Source organism: Callithrix jacchus, chromosome 8 (genome assembly GCF_049354715.1).
Source record: "Callithrix jacchus isolate 240 chromosome 8, calJac240_pri, whole genome shotgun sequence".
Classification (NCBI taxonomy): Eukaryota; Metazoa; Chordata; class Mammalia; order Primates; family Cebidae; genus Callithrix; species Callithrix jacchus.
In genome coordinates, this window is record NC_133509.1 from 75652149 (window position 1) to 75674249 (window position 22101).

General features: G+C 34.5%; 1 long non-coding RNA gene across 2 annotated transcripts in view; it reads right to left on the reverse strand.

Annotated features, from left to right (window-relative positions):
* The window catches only part of LOC118145116 (uncharacterized), a 96012-nt gene extending 87282 nt beyond the window's left edge, over positions 1 to 8730 (reverse strand). For both annotated transcript variants that reach the window (XR_004730286.2, XR_013521648.1), the window contains exons 1-2: positions 8646 to 8730; positions 4976 to 5048 (exon numbers count right to left, since the gene is read on the reverse strand). This is a non-coding gene — a long non-coding RNA (uncharacterized LOC118145116). The remainder of the gene's footprint in view (positions 1 to 4975; positions 5049 to 8645) is intronic.
* Between the last annotated feature and the right edge of the window lie 13371 nt (positions 8731 to 22101).

Sequence of the window (22101 nt, forward strand, 5' to 3'; positions counted from 1 at the left end):
ATAGTCACAATATTATTATAAAAAATGCATATACAGACTGTTCATATGTCAGTAATGTATTGTGTATCATGGGTCTCAACATTAATGTTTATTTGAAGTTTTCCTTTAAAGGGTGTGGTTTTACATGCTTAGCTTTTAATTGCTATTTAACTAATTTATGAGCCTTCCTTTATAGCTGATTTTTTAATCTAAATTTATAAAATTAAGGGTAAATAAGGCTTGTGCCAGTAGTTTGCCTTTAAAGATATTAAGCAGGTTTTGCAACTTATCAGTTAATTAGGAAATTTTTTTCTACTGAGGAGCAAAGCTATATGGCTCACTTTTAATTGCTCCTTACTAATTTATGGGCTAGCTGTAATTTTTTTTTAGAGATTATTGCTTAAATCATATTTTAAAAGAACCACATTTAAAGGTCTTACAAATCCGTAAATTTTATCAGAGAATTACAATTTGGGATGTTATTTGTTTACAAAGAACACACAAAACTTTACTGCGGGACACCTGCAGAGAGCAGTGTGTAGGTATCTGAACCTGGCCCTGCCCAGCTGCTGCCTGCTGTTTACGTTTCGCTTGTGCTGCTTGCTCCCCTGCCTGAGCAGCAGCTGTCCTTAAGCTAAGCCTGTTTGGCTTGAATACTGCTGCTGGAGCAGCAAGTTTTACTTTTTTTTTTTTTTTTTTTTTTTGAGACGGTGCTTCGCTCTTGTTACCCAGGCTGGAGGGCAATGGCGCGATCTCCGCTCACCGCAACCTCTGCCTCCTGGGTTCAGGCAATTCTCCTGCCTTAGCCTCCTGAGTAGCTGGGATTACAGGCCTGCACCACCATGCCCAGCTAATTTTTTGTATTTTTAGTAGAGACGGGGTTTCACCATGTTGATCAAGATGGTCTCGATCTGTTGACCTCGTGATCCACCCGCCTCGGCCTCCCAAAGTGCTGGGATTACAGGCTTGAGCCACTGCGCCCGGCCAAGTTTCACTTTTGAAACGACCTCTGATTTCTCTAAGGAAGGAATGTTAGGCGGATCTGACAGATGTTTGATAAAATACTGAGGAGGAGTTGACAGACTCCTTTTTTTTCAGCTCCTTCTTTATAAAGCAATGAAAGACAAACAAAGCAAGAGAAGAACAAAGTAAGAAAGCACAGATTCATTGAAAATAAACGACAGAGGAAGCAACTAATACTAACTTGTCCTCTTCTTAAGAGGTATTTCCCATTGTTACTCTGGTATACTTCCCAAGTGTGTCTACCTACCCATAGCACTGATTAGTTTTGTCCTCAGGGTTTCTTTGTCTGTAGTTCCTCCAGTTTACCATGCTCAGCCCTACCTTCACCAAAATTCTCAAGCCCACCCCATGTTGGTAACCAGAACGTAGGGATCCACGAGCCCCACAAGTTGGGTGCCAGAATGTAGGAAACCAGCCCTACATCACCCATGGGCACCCTGAGTTTGGTGGTCTGTCCTTTTCTCATTTCTCAAAGGAGTAAGAAAAGGACAGATTAAGAGAAAAAATGGGACCAGGGGGCCATCACTTACTACTGGAGGTGGTGAAGGCCCCAAGCTCTGATCATCCACACGATTCATTGGTTACAATAACTTTGATCTATAGGGTGGGGTGGAGTGAATCAGTGAGCCAGGAGTGAATCAGTGAGCCAGAAGTGAATCGGTGAACCAGAATTGGTGGCTCATTGTAAGGATTGATAACAGTGGTGGTTTGGGAGTTTCACAAACCAAGAACATGTGGTTGTCTTTAGCTTATTATCTACGTACAGCTGGTGGAACACGACCTTACAAGGACCCTACAAGTCTGACTACGTCATAGTGCTATGAAGGGGTTTTACATCCTTGAGTACAATGTTTATGGTAACAGAGTCTAGGTCACCCTGCACCAGAACATGAGGCATGAAGAAGACTTCCACCTCAGAGGCCTCCTGTGGCCTTCCACAGTTTGCTGTTCCTTGTTTATATGTTATTCATAACCAATGTATGTAGGCACTCTGTAAGTCCTTTCTCCTTTGCTGCTTTTCCCAACAATAAAACAAAGCTGTATTTGTTCTGAATCAGGTAGTTGTTGCAAGTTTTGAGTTCAATACTGTGAAAAAGTATCCATCTTTGACTTATGTCTTAAAGTCCCCAAATAATTTTTAAACAAATAATTTTTATTGTTCAATAATGATTAAAATTAAAAAATATTTTGAACTAAATTTAGCAAAAAAAATTGTAGTAAATATTATGAGTTTTTTCTTTGTAGAAAAATAATCAAAGTAATAGAATAGATAGAGATATATGAGAAAAGATTTATGAGGAGAGCTAGTTCCCTAGATTACGGAGGCTGAGAAGATTTATGATAGGTTGCTTACAAATTGTAGACAAACCCAGCAGGCCAATAACGTGGCTCAGTCCAAGTGTGTTTGTGTGTGCGTGCAACAGGGTTTCACGATATTGGCCATTCTGGTCTCGAACTCCTGACTTCAAGTGATCCACCCACCTCGGCCTCTCAAAGTTCTAAGATTACAGATGTGTGCCACTGCACCTGTCCTTCTCCTACAGACAGTGTAAGTGCCTCTGGGTAATTACACAAAATGCCAAAAAGTAAGCAAACAATTACTATTTCAAGATACTATTTTGCTATCTATTTAGAGTTTCAGAGGTTTATACCAGAAGAAATAAACTTTAAAAAGTCATATTTTATTGTGCAAATTAACTATAGACTACTTCTGATTCTCTGTGTTGATTTGATATTCAAAAGAATGATCAGAAAATAATATAATGTCAGTTGAGTAAGTCAGTCCTAAATTCTCACATATTTATATGTTCATGAAATCTGTATCAGAGATGGTGAAGCTGCATGCATCTCATGGTATGGTGGAGAATCTCTAAGATCCTCTATTCAGTATAAAAATGCTATAACATGTTAAGAGGAAAATATTCATTTCAATTTTAAAATACTTAAATAGACAAATATATGATGTACATGATTAATCTTGATGAGATTATAATACACTCTTAAAATGCACACAAATTAAATGAAAAACTATACTAAAAGATATCTTTTAAAAGATGTAATTCATGAGTTGGAGAGAAAGTGCTAAAGAAGCACAATGTTTTGTCACAAAATATAGTTTGTCACAAATTTGATAGAACAAGGTAATTTTACAAATTGTCTTTCATTATGATTTGAATGAACTTCATTAAACTGTGGTCACTTAAAATATTAACTTCTAAAAATAAAAACTTTATATACAAAAAATAGAATAAAATTTCCCATGTTTGATTTTATATTGCTTTTCACTTGCAGTAACAGACATAATCAGGAAGCTTCAGTTATGTAAGGTGAACGAGTTCTAAAGATCTGCTGTAAAACCTTGTACCTGTAATTAACAATATGGTATTGTACATTTTCAAATAAGATAAAAGCATAGGTCTCACCATGAGTGTTTTTACCACAAACACACATGCACATGCACACACAAGAAGATAAGGGCATTTTTTGAGGTAATGGATATGTTTAATACTTCAATGATGGTGTTAGTATCATGGATGTATACATATGTCCAAGTTCATCAAAATTTATATATTAAATATGTGCAATTTTATACATCAATTATACCTTAATAAAGTTAAAAAGGCAAAATTAAAAATGATTTTGTATTAGGATTCTTCAGAAAAACAAAACCAATAGGATGGATACATGGATAGATGGATCTATCGATCAATAGAGATATATGACAAAAGATTTGTTAGAGGAGCTGGTTCACAGAATTATGGAGGCTGAGAAGTTCTATAATAGGTCGTTTGCAAATTGTAGGACCAGGGAGCCAATAACATGTCTCAGTCCAAGTGAAGACCTCAAAACCAAGTTGATGGTATAATGCTCTAAGGCTGCAGGCCTAAGCATCCGGCAAGCCACTGATACAAGTTCTGGAGTCCAAACATTGGACAACTTGGAGTTCTGATGTCCAAGGCCAGAAGAAGAACAGTGTCTTAGATCCAGACAAGGGGAGGAGGAGGGATGGGCAGAAGTAAATTTATCTTTCCTCCGACTTTTTGTTTTATCTGGACCCTCAGTGGATTAGATGGTGCTCACCCACGTTGGGTGAGAACAAGTCATCCTTACTGAAATCACTGACTCAAACGCCAATCTCTTCCAGAAACACCCTCACAGACATGCCCAAAATAATACTTTACCAGCTCCCTGGGAATCCCTTAACCCAGTCAAGTTGATCCTAAAATAACCATTACTATTATGAAACAAGGATATTCTTAAAGTTAACTCAGATGTAGCAAAATTCATACACTGCATTCTCTAAAACATTTAAAAATGTTAAATTCTGATTTAATTTTATTCTCTCAGCTGTAATGGGTATATGAATTGATTTTCAGATAGATTTAAGAGCTAAAATTCAGTTAACTACCGATTTACTGAATTATGCATAAAAGCTTAGGGTTTTAAAATGTGTTAGTTTTCCCATGGCCAGATTTATTAATTTCTAAAATCGGTTTGATCTTTTTAATCAAATCTGTGAAATCTTCCATATACATTCATAAGATATTATTACATTGAAAACAATATGTAATAAAATATCCACTCAGTCACATTTGAATAACTAATACTTTCTTTTTACTGCTTCTAGCCTAATTATAACAAATTTATATAATCATTTAGCTTAATTATTTTATTAGATTGTATCTTCATTTTACATCTGCTGCATGAGTGACAGACTAGAACTTGAACTGACATAAGATGCTAAAGCTTATGATTCCTAAATTAGTGTTGGAACTATTGAACCATGCTGTGTCTCATTAGCGATAAGCAGGTTATTTGTGGTACATACATATTATAATTATTCTACCATTTCAGGTTTCAGACTAATATGATTAGAATCATATATAGTATTTATTCATGAGATATACATGATTTAAAAATCTGTGACTTAAACATACAGAACTGGGGAGAATACTCAAAGAATCAAAAATACCTGTGTTCCTCCTGAATCTTAGCTTGTGGCATTTTTCTTCATTGTCTCAAGATGGCTATTTCAATTCTAGCCCCTGTAACCAAGTCCCAATTTGGAAAAAGAGATAAAGGGAGAAAGACAAAGAGCAAAATGTATTAGAAAATCTCTCATAGGATGAGTAGATAGGTAGATATAAACATGCATGCCTATATGCATGCATAATACATATGGATGTATGAGTATACACATATTGCACCAATAACTTCTGGAAATATATAATAGCTAGAAATGTATTATGTGTTACACCAACAGCTGCTAGCAATAAAAGACATCAATTTTATCTGGGAACAAAATCTTGTTTCTATTAGTAAGGAAAAAGGAGGAAATACATATGGATAAGAAATATGTGGTAACTACAAAATGTTACAAAATATGTATATGCTTTTATCTATCTATCTATATATAAATAGCTTGAAAAATAATAATGTGTAGTTTATTTTACAAGTGAACATAATTGGTTTTACTATATTTAAGTGTTATCTAATTTTCCATTAAAATATTCTAAGAAAATAGCTGTTCTATTTTAAAATATTATAAGGAAATAGCTGTTCTGTGTTTTGTATCAGGAAGAAAACATGGAGTATATTTCTTATTCTTACATCTACAAAGACTGAGAAAATTTCAGGGACTATAAAGCAAACTAAGAAAGTTAACAAAATACCAATAACTCTGAAATAGGTGCTGCTAGGAAGGGTTCTGTTAGGGATATCAATTTGCCTCTGATTCTTTCCTTTCTTTATCTTCCACTGTGAATCAACAGCTAAATCCTATCTATTTTACTTTCACAGTATTGCCTGTGTTCATATTCTTTTTCTCTTCCTACTCCTGATGTCCTAGTTTCTTTCATTGTCTTGCACAGGACAATTTTCTAACTGGTGATCTCAAGTACACCAATACATGTACCATAATAAAAGTCTTCCAGACATTTCAGTTTAGGATTTCTTTGAGCTTTTAACACTACTCACAATTCTCTATTATAGAATCTCTGAAAGAATGCAGTATTTCTCAAGTGTATGTTATTATATTTCACAGAACACAAAATATTCCTGATAACAGTGTCTTAGTAAAACAGAACAAAACAATTAAGTAAAACATGAATCCTGTACCTGAATTTTTACAATTTATAAACAGAAAACCCTGACTTAAACTAAAAGGAGAATGAATGTTCAAATATTATCATTTCCTCTAGTTTCTTTTTCCTCTTGTTCTTTTCTATTATCCTACCCACTGATGACCAAATTATTTTTGCACCATATATTTGATTATGTTACCATAGTCTTCTAAAATTTTCAGTGACCTGTTTTCATATCCAGAATAAGTTATTCAGTATAATGCAATGCAGTTTCAATCTATATTTCCAGCTGAGCTTTTAATCAGTCCTCGTCTTCCACTAATGAAATAGTGGAACACAACCAAACTGCCCACTTGCCATGACCTTGGAATGCTGTTTCACACATCTGTGCTTTGTCAGTCTTTGCCTAAAATGTCTTTCTTTGAACTGCTAATATCTGTGTCAAAGACATTTTCAGACAAAAATTTTTTTAAATTTTGTTTTTAATCCCCCCAAATTACAAAGTATCTCTTTTATTAATGTAGCATATTGTCCATACCTGTACAACTATTACATTTAAACTTGACTATGATTAGGTGTTAATATGCTATGTTATTAAAATTATTTACTCAGTTTTACTCAATTGTTTTACTCAATTTTACGTTCATATTCTCCAGAAACCATAGTATAGTACCTAATAGAAATATGTGTTCCTAATCTATTTATTGAATTTAATCCATGGTTACTACTATTACTCCTTCTACCTTTATTCACTTCATAATTCCAAGGACTATAAAAACATCAACCATATCTTTTCCATTCCTCACTGACCAAAAGCAGACAGCTCTCTGACAACCAGGAGGGGCAATGAAATATGTCTCACTCTCTCAGAATCTGGGTTTCTATTTATTAAAAGTCCGTGTTGTAGTCAATAAACATCATAACTGTATTTTCTTAAAAAGTGATTACAAATATGCAATTTTATCTCATTCAAAACACTCTAAGAGTTAAGCATTTCTATTTTTATATACATATATGTGTCTGTATGTATATATGTGAATATACATACATATATCACTCATGAACATACACTAGAGAAGAATAATGCAGAATTATAACATAGTTGTTTTGACTGAAAATTGAAAGATCTCTCTTACCAAATTATCCTCACTTACAGGTGCAAGAATCATCTAAATGTGTCTTATTATACCCATATCTCACCATATTTTTAGAAGTTCGTGAAGAGAAAAAGGCAGGGTGCTATACTTATCTGATTTAAATTGAAAAGACCTTTGTCATTTCTCCCCAATTTATGGCTCAGATCCAATATCTTTAGGGGATATAGATTCAAGCATTTAAGTTTATATTGTGGTGGCTGAGCCACCTTTACAAATGATATCCTGAAAACAAATTTAAAAATAATTAATTTTAGAAATTCTCCACAGTATTCACATATATCATCCAAAATTAGAAAAAGACAAAATAAAACTTGTTTTCTTTCTATTTTTATTTTTCTGACCATTTACTTAAAATATAATCTTGCATTTCACATTATTTGTTAGCAGGTTTCTATGTATTAGACCCATGCCAATATATGATGTACTTGTGTTGAGCAAAATAATTTATTTTAAAAATGTGTTTCGTTATTGCTGTGAAAAAAAATTTTGGAGCATAACCAGAAAATTCTGTCTTTACCTAAGTTCCAGAGGGTCTTCATGGAGTGTTCAAAGAAATGTCTATATAGAAAGGCTTATCATGTTTAATCTAAATACACTATTTTAATTTAGTCTGATCAGAGTATATATATATAAGGGTTTATAGAATATGAAAATGTAGACTTCTATTTAACATCTGCTTATTCTTAAAATTTCAGTGATTTGCAAGATTTCACATATTGTTTTCCTTCCACTCTTTATGTTTTCCTTTCATCATCTTCTATAACTTTAACCACCAAATACTTTTTAGATCAAAATTCCCCCATGGTATATATTCTGAACTTCAGACAAGTTTATGAAGCAGCCTATCAGGCGTCTTTACTGGAATGCAATAATACAAATTTACCTAAATTTATCTCAAACAGAATCAATCGTTTTCCATCCCACTCCTCCTACACCTTCAACACATACTTCCTCTTATTTATCTTACCTTAATTCTTCCTTATTGAGTGAAATACAATCCAGACACATAAAAGAACATTTCATCCTGTCTCTGAAATTCAGTGACACCAATTTTTTCAATTTATCATATGATTACATTTAACTAAATACTTGTATCATAACTGGGTGTTAAAATTTCCTTTTTAGTAAATTTTCAATTCCTAGAAGACAGAGCCTTCCATTCTGCACTTTTGTATTCTCCTTCAATGTTTACAATAGTGCTGCATTAATGCAGAGGAATTTTACTATCTTACTGGGATGTAGTAAGGATGAGGTACATTGTGTGAGAGAATTGTGATATAACTAAGTATTATAGAATGTTATACATGAAGTATCCATAAAAGATTCTTCTATCTGATGACTGAATCAAGTAGTTTATATAACTGAGAAAGACAAAATTAAGTATCTTAATTGTGATCCATACCTTTCCTGTTGGGGAGGGTGTGGAAATATTCAAGAAGATAGTCTACTTGTCCTAATCTCCTATATACAAGCTAACAGACATACTGAAAAACAGAAAACAAGGTTATTAAAAGATTTGGTCTCAGAAATTCTCTTTATACAAGTTATAAATTAGTAAGAGTGCCAAATGTGTGATGTTTCTGTGAGTTGTTATTTTCCATACTTAAGAATGCTTTTACACTGTTAGTGGGATTGTAAATTAGTTCAACCATTGAGGAAGACAGTGTGATGATTCCTCAAAGATCTAGAACCAGAAATACCATTTGACCCAGCAATAACATTACTGGGTATATATCCCAATAATTATAAATCATTCTACTGTAAAGGCACATGCATACATATGTTTATTGCAGCAATATTCACAATAGCAAAGACTTGGAACCAACCCAAATGCCCATCAATGATAGAATGGATAAAGAAAATGTGGTACATATATGCCATGAAATACTATGCAGCCATAGAAAATAATAAGTTCCTATTTCTCCACATCCTCTCCAGCATCTGTTGTCTCCAGATTTTTAAATGATTGCCATTGTGGTAATGTAAATGAGTTCAACCATTGTGGAAGACAGTGTGGAGATTCCTCAAGGACCTAGAAATAGAAATTCCATTTGACCCAGCAATCCCATTACTGGGTATATATCCAAAGGATTATAAATCATTACGCTATAAAGACACATGCACACGAATGTTCATTGCAGCACAGTTTACAATAGCAAAGACCTGGAACCAACCCAAATGCCCATTGATGATAGACTGGACAGGGAAAATGTGGCACATATACACCATAGAATATTATGCAGCCATAAAAAACGATGAGTTCATGTCCTTTGTAGGGACATGGATGGACCTGGAAACCATTATTCTCAGCAAATTGACACAAGAACAGAAAATCAAACACCACATGTTCTCACTCATAGGTGGGTGATGAACAATGAGAACACATGGACACAGGGAGGGGAGCATCACACACTGGGGTCTGTCAGGGGGAAATAGGGGAGGGACAGTGCAGGGTGGGGAGTTGGGGAGAGATAGCATGGGGAGAAATGCAGATATAGGTGATGGGGAGGAAGGCAGAAAATCACACTGCCATGTGTGTACTTATGCAAAAATATCGCATGTTCTTCACATGTACCCAAAACCTAAAATGCAATTTAAAAAAAAAAAGAATAAGTTTGAGTCCTTTGCAGGGACATGGATGAAGCTGGAAACCATCATTTTCAGCAAACTAACATAGGAACAGAAAAACAAATACATCATGTTTTCACTGATAAATGGGAGTTGAACAATGAGAACAAATAGGTATAGTTGGGGGAACATCACATACCAGGGCCTGTCGGGGGGCGGGGGGAAAGGGGAGAGATAGCATTAAGAGAAGTACCTAATCCTAATATAGATAACAGGTTGATGAGTACAGCAAACCACCATGCCCATGTACAACTATGTAAGAAACCTGCACAATCTGCACATGTACCCCAGAACATAAAGTATAATAAAAAAATTAGAATACAAGCATTTAAACATCTTATTATAAATTCATTTAAAAATAAGAAAAAATTATTTTAAGATTTAGAATAACAAGTACTTTATATAAAAAAAAAAGTTCCCTACTCGGGAGGCAGAGGTAGCAGAATTGCTTGAACCTGGGAGGCAGAGGTTGCAGTGAGCCAAGTTTGCACCACAGCACTGGGCAAAATATTGAGACACTATCCCAAAAAATAAAATAAAAAATAATTTCCATACTCCAAAATATGAAGTCATTGTGTTGGACATTGCACAAATTTTGCACAATGATACATTTGAGATATAATTTATATGTCACAAAATCACCATTTTTAAGTGTACAAATTTCTGGCTTATAGTATATTCAAAAAGTTGTGCAACCATTATCACTATCTAACTTTAAAATATTTTCATTACTGTAAGAAGAAAAATCCATTCTGATTAGCAGTCAATTCTAGTTAAACTTTCCTCCAAAACTCTGGCAACCACTAATCTATTTCCCTGTATATTTGTGTATATTTGGATTTTCCTATAATAAACATTTAATAGAAATAAAATCATAAAATAAGTGGTGTTTGTTGACTGGATTTTTAAATTCGGCATGGTGTTTTCCAGGTTCATTTATGTTGCATAATATACAATAGAGTTTCATTCTTTTTTATTTATAAAGACTATTTCATTATATTGATATACTGCATTTATTAATCCATTAAACCTTTGATAAGTTAATGAACATTTGGATTGTTTACACTTTTGGATATTATAATAACTTTATTATGAATGTTTATAAAAAGTTTTGTATAAACATATGGTTTCAATTGCTTGGTCATATAAATACTGACTAGAGTTTCATCATTATCAGCATTATCTTTTGTCTTGTTTATTACAACTATTAAAGCAGCAATTATTTAGGTATTGTATTCATCTTATTACAAAATAAATCAGTTAAATTACAGTAGGAATATCTACTTCTTCCCATAAAAGTTGACTTTATCTATATGCTAATTATTGATGTACAGTGGAGCATATATCAAGAACTAAAGCTTTGATAAATTCCAAATAGTATAGCATTTTATCTTTTGTGGATATTGCCAGAAGAAAAATCCTCTTCATATAAATATATCTACATGGATTCACAGTAATTTTTTTTTCTCTCTTTTTCACCTTCTTCAATGGGAAATAATGCTACTCAAATTTAGTAAGTTTCTCATACCCACCATCTGTGTATTTAAATGTATCATTTTTATTTAGATGACAGTGGTTGGCTGTAAGACAGCATCTACATATAAACTACATTTTTAATGGTCAGGTGCCACAGATTCAAGGAACCATTGTTTCTCCCCAAGATTTATACTTGTGGTCCTGAGGTCAGTGTCCATGAACATCTTCCTTGGGTTAAATCGAATTGCCTTGGATTGAACATATCCAATAGCCCTCTCGAGTTAGGACACTCTCTTTTCCACCTCTGTCTTGTAGCAAATTGTATACTTACCTGTTGAGTTTATTACTCCCACATTTCTAATTCTGAATTGTTCTCAGTTCAGGCAATTATTACCATAATTATCCAGGTAAATATTACCATAATTATCACCATAATTTTATCCCCCTAAAATAGCATCACTATTTTATCCTCCTAAAATAGCATCCCTTTTAGAAGCCTATCCAAGCTAACATTTTTTTCCTCAGTGTATTTTCTCAAATTTGCATAATTTTGGTTTATGTGCCATAGGCCAGCACCAGGATCACTTGATGTGTTTTGGCCAGTAATGGTTTATAGATCATATATGTTGCTTTCACTATGTGTTAGTATTCTATATTTAAATCAGTTATATATATTTTGTCTCAAACAAATATTGTTTCTTAAGAGAGAGGCATTTGAGTGTAAATAAATCTTACACACATTTTAGTTTAAATGCACCAAATCACCTTCCATAACTGCCCTGAGTAAATGTCAAAGCTTTCAATTATGGTTATGCAAGCCTACCATGTAACTCTTAGGCACATATTACTTTTGGCATGCCAAACATTTTGCATCTTGGTCTTTGCTTTCCATCTAAAAAAACAAGGCCTATCAGTATCACAGTACATTATTCTAAGACAGTGAAAGCATTTGTCTAACAGTCTCCATTCATCATAACTGTGCAGTTTTCTCAAAAAGTTACTACTCAGTTTAATAACTATATAGTAATCAGTATGTCTAATACTGAATAAATCCCATTGTGATTATTTTGGTGGCAGAAACTCCTTCATGTGCTTCCTAGGAGGTTTCCTTAATAATAGACATAACCTGTAAAATTCAAGACAAAGTATATTGCCATACTGAAAACATTCAAAATCTGTATTAAAAATGTGTTTTCCAATTATTCAAACTGTCTCATGTGAGTCACATGGGCTTAAATATTCCTAAGGTCTTCTGGGTTCTAATTTATCACCTTAACTTTTTAGTAATGATGATGATTTTAGAAATCAAATAGCTTTACTTTTCTTGTTATCTGAGAATATAGCTAAGAGACAATACTATTTCCTGCTTTCAAACTATCACAAAGCGTCAAAGAAAAACTAGAATTACCTTTTTGTGTTATGCTTTTATTGGCCCTCTGTCCTTCAGCAATCACTTCCTCTCATTTTCCTGTATCATTACATTTCATTCCTACTTCTTCTCTCTCTTACTGTTGCCTGAGAGTACAAACATCTGGTTTAACAAGAGTGCTCACCAATAAAGTGGCAGCAATATGAATTTGGCTGTTTTCCCATTGGCCCATTCTAGTTCGACAGAGTAAGACTGTGTAAGTATAATCTTATAGATTTATCTCATTAACATGTTAACCAGGTTTCAAGAGTCTGAAATATTGAGCCCTATCTGAGGAGAATGAAGAACTCACCCCATCATTCTTTAGGAATTCATGCTATTATATTTAGAAATAGTTTCATGATGTACGACATGCCAATGAACTGAGAAGCACAAGTAAAGTTCTCAATGCAGGGGTGCAGGTGTGCAGGCACACTAAGGGACTAAGACCTACTTGTAGGACTATAGAACACTTCCCCTCCCCAACACCTCACCACATTACTAAAAGATTATTTCCAGCAATTCCTCTTACCCAGTATTTCATGTTCAGCTATCAAGAAATAATTAAAAGACACACTGAAAGACAAATATAAAGACACGGCAGGTCGGGCGTGGTGGCTCATGTCTAATCCTAGCATTTTGGGAGGCTGAGGCTGGTGGATCATGAGATCAGGAGTTCAAGACAAACCTGGCCAATATGGTGAAACCCTGTCTCTACTGAAAATACAAAAATTAGTTTGGTGTGGAGGTGTGAGTGAGCCTGTAGTCTCAGCTAGAGTCCTGCCTCCACAGAGGCAGGAGAATTGCTTGAACCCAGGAGGCAGAGATTGAAGTGAGCTGAGATTGCTCCACTTTGCCCCAGTCTGGGCAACAGAGCGAGACTCTGATTCAATAAATAAATAAAATAAAATAAAATAAAATAAAATAAAATAAATATATAAAAAGACATCGCAAGTATCAGAGTCAGAGTCAGACACATGGCAGGAATGTTGGAAGCATCAGATACTCTCTATAAAAGGCCCACAGATGTTGAAAAAATTTTTCATTACATTTTTAGCTTCAGAGAGCAAAATATAACTTTTTCTTATGAATTATTACATCATTTGGATGTTCCTGTGACTTCTCTTCTGCTTATTTTAGACACACAAGAAATCATCTCCAGGGCACAGGCTAGAGTATAACTTGTTGATTCCAATTCCTAAGTTTAGAAAGGAGTTTATCTTATGAGTATCAACAAGTCCTACTTATGTCTATGTAGTGTTTTCTATGTCTACGCAGTTTTCATAACATAGCTCCACATATCAGAATACCTTTTATTTCTAGTAATGTAAATTCCAATACAGTAAAACCATTTCTTGACCATGTAGCTAAATCACTGGCTATGGACAAAGAATCAATATAAATCCATACCACATTATTTTTATTATCATTTAGATCCTCTGATACTGCAAGGGGTGCTACTCCTCATTTTACTTTTTGAACTTACTTATTTTTTCTTTATTGCCAGTGTTTAGATATCAAAAGAATGCAATGCAACTACCTTCCAGTTCAAGTGTTGTTCCTCATGATTGTGTTACTGTCTATAATTTACTTTGTCCTTTGGCATCTTCCAGTAACCAAGTATATTGTACAGTTTGTCAAAGTTTGGTGTTAGATAAATTCCTCATAGAGAGTTGATGCAGGTGATAGATACCACTATCTTATGCAGACAATAGTTACCTTCAGTTCTTCCTTCTCTTGCATATTATTACTTTTATTATTGAAGTAAAATATACATATCATGTTTTATAATTTATCCATTTTTAAAATATAATTATGCAGCATTAAATACATAGTGTTCCACAGCAGTTATTACCATGCATCTCCAATGGTTTTTTATTTTCCCCGCTGAAACTCTGTATCCAATAAAGACTAATTTTCTATTCCTCACTACCCCCAGTCCCTGGAAACCATCATTCCCACTTTATGCTTCTATGAATTCTACTACTGTAGGAATCTCATATAAGAGGAGCTATATCATATTTCTTCTTTTGTAACAAGATTATTTTATTTATAGTATTTTCTTTTTTTTTCTTATTTTTTTATTGCATTGCATTTTAGGTTTTGGGGTACATGTGCAGAGCATGCAATAGAGTTGCATAGGTACACACGTGGCAGTGTGTTCTGTTTGCTTTCACCCCTTCACCCACATTTGGCGTTTCTCCCGAGGCTATCCCTCCCCACCTCCCCCTTTCACTGGCCCTCCCCTTTTCCCCCCAATAGACCCCAGTGTTTAGTACTCCCCTCCCTGTGTCCATGTGTTCTCATTTTTCATCACCCGCCTATCAGTGAGAATATGCGGTGTTTCATTTTCTGTTCTTGTGTCAGTTTGCTGAGAATGATGTTCTCCAGATTCATCCATGTCCCTACAAATGACACGAACTCATCATTTCTGATTGCTGCATAATATTCCATGGTGTATATGTGCCACATTTTTCCAATCCAGTCTATCATCAATGGGCATTTGGGTTGATTCCAGGTCTTTGCTATTGTAAACAGTGCTGCAATAAACATTTGTGTGCATGTGTCCTTATAGTAGAATGATTTATAGTCCTTTGGGTATATACCCAGTAATGGGATTGCTGGGTCAAATGGAATTTCTATTTCTAAGGCCTTGAGGAATCGCCACACTGTCTTCCACAATGGTTGAACTAATTTACACTCCCACCAACAGTGTAAAAGTGTTCCTTTTTCTCCACATCCTCTCCAGCGTCTGTTGTCTCCAGATTTTTTAATGATCGCCATTCTAACTGGCGTGAGATGGTATCTCAATGTGGTTTTGATTTGCATCTCTCTGATGACCAGTGACGATGAGCATTTTTTCATATGATTGTTGGCCTCATATATGTCTTCTTTCGTAAAGTGTCTGTTCATATCCTTTGCCTACTTTTGAATGGGCTTGTTTGTTTTTTTCTTGTAAATCTGTTTGAGTTCTTTGTAAATTCTGGATATCAGCCCTTTGTCAGATGGGTAAACTGCAAAAATTTTTTCCCATTCTGTTGGTTGCCGATTCACTCTAGTGACTGTTTCTTTTGCCGTGCAGAAGCTGTGGAGTTTGATTAGGTCCCACTTGTCTATTTTGGCTTTTGTTGCCAATGCTTTTGGTGTTTTGTTCATGAAGTCCTTGCCTACTCCTATTTATCGTATTTTCAAGGTTCATCAATGTGGCTTGTGTCAAAATTTCCTTGTTTTAAGGATGAGTAATATTTTATTTTATGTGTACACTATATTTTGTTTCCCCATTCATTTGTGGTTAAATACTTGGATTGCTTCTACCTTTTGACTATTGTAAATAATGCTGCATTGAGCATGGCATAGCATGTTCACCCCCTTCCTCATGCCATGCCTCTGTAATCTATAACCTATATAATATTTTTAGTGAGATGGAAGACATGTCAAATTATATTTTACATGTGTGCATACACACACACACACACACGCTCACTTTTTGACAGCATGTCCCTTTCCTTGATAGACATGATTACTGCCTATAATTCTGCTGACTTGGAAGTCTTGGGTTCTATCATGTTTACAAACAGCTAAGAAACATAATTATTGGCTTAATTTCCCCACCCCCCTGACCCTTTTAAATTTCTTTTAAAACCCTTGAACTATCTTTCCTGTTTGTGGATCCACCACTTCCAAATTCCACTGATACGCTTTTCTTCTTCTTGAGAAGAAGAAGAAAAATTGGTGGCAGCTCTTGAGCCACTTCACACAAGGTTTATTCTCCAGCTAACCTGGCTCCAACAATTCTAAATCATCACTCTACTCTTCATCTTTCTCTCAAAATAAGCAATGGTGATTATATAAATTATTAAGTGAAAATTCATTTCAATGATTTTTTTTTGTCAGTGTCAACTACAGCAATTCCAGGGTTAGAAAATTAAAATAACTCATGAGACTTTACAAAGAATTGTTATATTATGTGTTGTTAGAGAAAAAGGGTACAATACAAGAGGAGAATTAAGACACAGAAAAACGTGGAATCATACAAGCCATCCATGAAGGAGGAGCTTCCAAGACCCACTTTCAGTTTTATAGGACAAACTTTAGATTATAAAACAAAAGGTACCAAGATAAATGGGCCTTGTTTTAGTCTTAGGGAACCCAAAGCACACATGTACTGAGGGGTCTTTAATACCCCATTGGTTATGTAGACAAAAACAGGAAGAGACACCACAAAACAAGTGCTGGTCAGTAATCTACACATTTTCAATAAAAACATCAAGTTGTTAAAGGGTTAGAGAAAAATAAATCTCTAGCTAGTGCATTTCATCTTTATCTTGTCCAAAGTTCAGTATAATGGCCAGTGTGTTTTCGAGATGTGCATAGAACTACCATAAACCATCTGCAAATTAATGTATCCACAGGTATTCATATTTCTATATAAATAACTTAGTGGTGATATGTCTAGACATATTTAAAATAAGAAACTGAAAAAAATATGTAAAATGTAACCATTCATTTGTGTAAGAAACTTGATAACCACAACAACACAATCCTACTTATATTCATAAAAACACTTGAGAATATTTGTTAAAGAATTCCTCTAAGTAAGTAATATATTTTATTATATGTTCAGGGGAAAGCATAGGTTTCTATAAAAAATAAAATTCTCCACCAAGTAATTTGAAAATTGCTTAATATGACAACCTTATTTTCTTCGTTATAAGCAAAAGTATCTCATTACTGTGTTGAGTGGACACTTTCATTGAATTACCCTATTTTATGTGGAAAAAACTCATCTAGCTGTTTTTTAAATTTTCTTATTATACTGTCAAAGAAACATTTCACATGAGAAAATAACTGATAAATAGAACATACTTAAAATAATGAATATGAGGTATATAGACACCAAGCAATGCATGTGTTAGCCAATAATAAAATATTTTTAAAAATTATGATGGTAATATTCAAATCTTATATTGTTTCTAGACTCTTTCCAGTTAATCCAGTGTATTGCTGAGAAATGCTCTGTTCTCACTGATCACTGGAAATAAAGGAAGTTTTAGATATTTGAATTTTGGAGGTGTATTTATTTATTTATTTATTTAGTTTTCTCTATTGTATTATTGTTATGAAAACAAAATAAAAAGAGATGCAGAAGAGAATAAGAAAAGAACCGTATTCTCACAGAGTGGATATCTTATGGAAAGAGAAAGAGAAACAATGGATATGATGCCTTATAGTATCTGGTACAAATAAATTTTAAGAAAAAGAGTAAAGTAATATATGGAGTCCATAATTCTGAGGAGTTGACATTGTATCAGGGAAAAGCATGAAATTAAAGACTGATTCTTGAGAATTCCTGGGGATTTTCTTTTGCACAACAGGTAGCATACAGAGCTCGACACTTACCACCACAGAACTAATTTTCTTTAAGTATTAGCCCCAATCTTGAGCTCTTTTATGTAAAAAATAATGTGTAGAAAATTACGTTATACTTCATGGGCTCTTTTATTTTCTATACTCTCATATAAAGGGTTATTTGATTTCCACTTCCCCAAAATGTCTTATTATGAAGATTCTTTCTCATAAAACCCTTTAATTCAGAGAATGTGTAAAATCATTTTGGCATATGTGCTGCCAAAGTGAGCACACAAAAGACCATTTTGAAAACAGAGACATTTAACTTTAAGGAAATTATGGCCAACTCTGTTTTTGCCATAAAGAAAAATCACAAGCATTTCTATACACCAATAACAGACAGAGAGCCAAACCAAAAGTGAACTCCCATTCGCAATTGCTACAAAGATAATAAAATACCTAGGACTACAACTAACAAAGGATGTAAAGGATCTCTTCAAGGAGAACTACAAACCACTGGTCAATGAAATAAGAGAGGACACAAACAGATGGAAAAACATCCCATGCTCATGGTTGGGAAGAATCAACATAGTGAAAATGGCCATGCTGCCTAAAGTAATTTATAGATTCAATGCTATCTCCATCAAGCTACCAATGACCTTCTTCACAGAACTGGAAAAAAACCATGTCAAACTTCATATGGAACCAAAAGAGAGTCCACATAGCACAAAAAATCTTAAGCAAAAAGAACAAAGCTGGAGGCATCATGCTGCCTGACTTCAAACCATACTACAAGTCCACAGTAATCAAAACAGCATGGTACTGGTATCAAAACAGAGACATAGACCAATGGAACAGAACAGAGGCCTTAGAGGCAATGCCACACATCTATAACCATTTGATCTTTGACAAACCTCACAAAAACAAGCAATGGGGAAAGGACTCCCTGTTTAATAAATGGTGTTGGGAAAACTGGCTAGCCATGTGCAGAAAGCAGAAATTGGACCCCTTCCTGACACTGTACACTAAAATTAACTCCAGATGGATTAATGATGTAAACATAAGACTGAACACCATAAAAGCCCTAGAAGAAAACCTAGGAAAAACCATTCAGGACACAGGCATAGGCATAGGCAAGGACTTCATGACTAAAACACCAAAAGCGTTGGCAACAAAAGCCAAAATAGACAAATCGGACCTAATTAAACTCCAGAGCTTCTGTACAGCAAAAGAAACAATCATTAGAGTGAACCAGCAACCAATAGAATGGAAAAAAAATTTTGCAATCTACCTGTCTGACAAAGGGCTAATATTCAGAATCGACAAAGAACCAAAACAGATTTACAAGAAAAACAAACAAACCCATGCAAAAGTGAGCAAAGGATATGACAGACACTTTACAAAAGAAGACATCAATGAGGACCAACAAACATATGAAAAAATGCCTATCATCATTGGTTATTAAAGCAATGCAAATCAAAACTACACTGAGATACCACTTCACACCAGTTAGAATGGTGATCATTAAAAAATCGGGAGACAACAGATGCTGGAGAGGATGTGGACAAATAGGAACACTTTTACACTGTTGGTGGGAGTGTAAATTAGTTCAACCATTTTGGAAGACAGTGTGACAATTGCTCAAGGACCCCCTAGAAATAGAAATACCATTTGATCCACCAATCCTATTACTGGGTATATACCCAAAGAGTTATAAATTGTTCTATTAAAAAGACACATGCACACATATGTTCATTGTAGCACTGTTTACAATAGCATAGAACTGGAACCAACCCAAATGCCCATCAGTGATAGACTGGATAAAGAAAATGTGGCACATATATACCAATGGAATACTATGCAGCCATAAAATACGATGACTTCATGTCTTTCACAGGGACATGGATGAATCTGGAAACCATCATTCTCAGCAAACTGACACAACAGCAGAAAACCAAACACCATATGTTATCACTCATAGACGGATGTTGAACAATTAGAACATGTGGGTACAGGGAGGGGAGCATTACATACTGCAGTAAGTTGGTGGGGGTTGTCTAGGGGAGGGACAGTGGGGGTGGGAAAGAATAATAAGGGGAGAAATACCATATATAGGTGACGGGGGGATGAAGGCAGTAAACCACCTTGCCATGTATGTAGCTACGCAACAATCCTGCATGTTCTGCACATGTACCCCAGAACCTAAAGTACAATAAAAAAAATAAAAAATAAATAAAAATGACAAAAGGTAGTTGTGCAATGTCTTTCTCTTCAAACTACATCCTCCAAATTTTTTGGATTAAACATTCTGTTTTTAATCCCATGTAATTTTATAGGTTGAGGATAAAAACAACAATGACAAATTATCATTATATCATAATTATACTTTTTGATAAATGACTGAGGTGGCAATAATAGATAGTGTTAAGAGAATAACTATTAAAAAATAAAATGAAGTTCACACTCAAGTGAAAGTCAGGTAATTTGGTATAATGACCTAGGTGACAATAATAGTGTGATTAAGAGAATAACCATTAAAAAATAAAACGAAGTTCATACTCAAGTGAAAGGTAATTTTTTGTGTGTATACACACACACACACACACACACACAAACGTATGTAATATGTATGCATTGAGGTTTTATTTATTTGTTTGTTTTCTCTCATTAACACATCATGAGGCAGGCACTTCATGACTGAAAGTCCACAATAACCTCATTTTCTTGTCCATCAGACTTAGCATGGCACTCTCATTTTATTCTTACTGCATGACTGTAACACCTCTGGGCATCATATCTTCCCTCTAGGCATGAAGAAGAGGGGAGGCACAGGACAATAAACATGTCAATTGAGAAATCACATTTTCACTAATTAGGCATACAGCAGATTTTCTAGAAATCCTATCTTCTGCAAATATGCTTACATTTCATTGGTCAAAACATAGTTAAAGAACGCCTTTCACTGTAAGAGAATCTGTGGCAATGTAGATTTTATTTTTCTTTTATAACTAGATGTATTGCTAACATGAACAAAAAATAAAATTATTTTAATAAATATGAAGAAGCGATATTTAATAAGAAAATAATTATCACTGCCACACACAAAATCAAAGTCCAAGTTAAAGCATTAAGAGCTTTTATGTCTTTGCTCTTAACATTTTAAAAATTAGGTTCCAATATGACAGAAGATAAAATTTTTATGGTTGCCTGCAGAAGCAGATAGACTCTGATCCAAAGTTCAAGTTTAGATATCAAGGGTGATGACACCTGAGTATGCAAAGGTACATCACTTACACAATTTAGCAGGTGTGAAACAGCTTGAGAGAGCAAGGAAGGGAGATTGGCCTGGCTATTTACTATGGTTAAGAAGTGGGGCCAGGGTTACTGTTCTGCTTAGAGGGAATGACTTGCCTAGTTTGACTCGCCTGCCTGGGCTGAAGGAGGGCACACCCAGTCTTTCATATGAGTTGGCCCATATGTGTGGCACCAGGGGAAGAGGAAGGATTAATGCTTAGGCATTATCAGCAGTCAGTTATCAAAACAGAGAGTCAGAATCTTCACTGCACAAATGAAACCAGTTTTAAATATATTCAAGTACATCCGAGGGTGTCATTTGATTGGCAATCCCATCCAATGTCACCAAGACACTTATCATACTAATCCCATGAAATTTCAAAGGGTTTATGAATATTTTGTCATCCTTCAGATAGAGATGCCTTCAAGTACATGCCATTTTTCTTTGTTGTTCCTTCTAAAACATTTACTGCTAATTTAATAAACAAGTTTTTATAGTGAGCCAAAAGAGCAAGCTCCAGGCTGGCAAACTAGTTGGAGAAGAGAAGAGAATATGTCTTTGAATAGATTTGTTGAGTTGTAATTTAGGTAACATAAAATTTACACATTTTTACATTGGAATGTACAATGCAATGACTTATAGTGATATAGCTTGAATATTTGTCCAAATATTTTTGTGGCATACATTTCTCTTTTCTTTGGA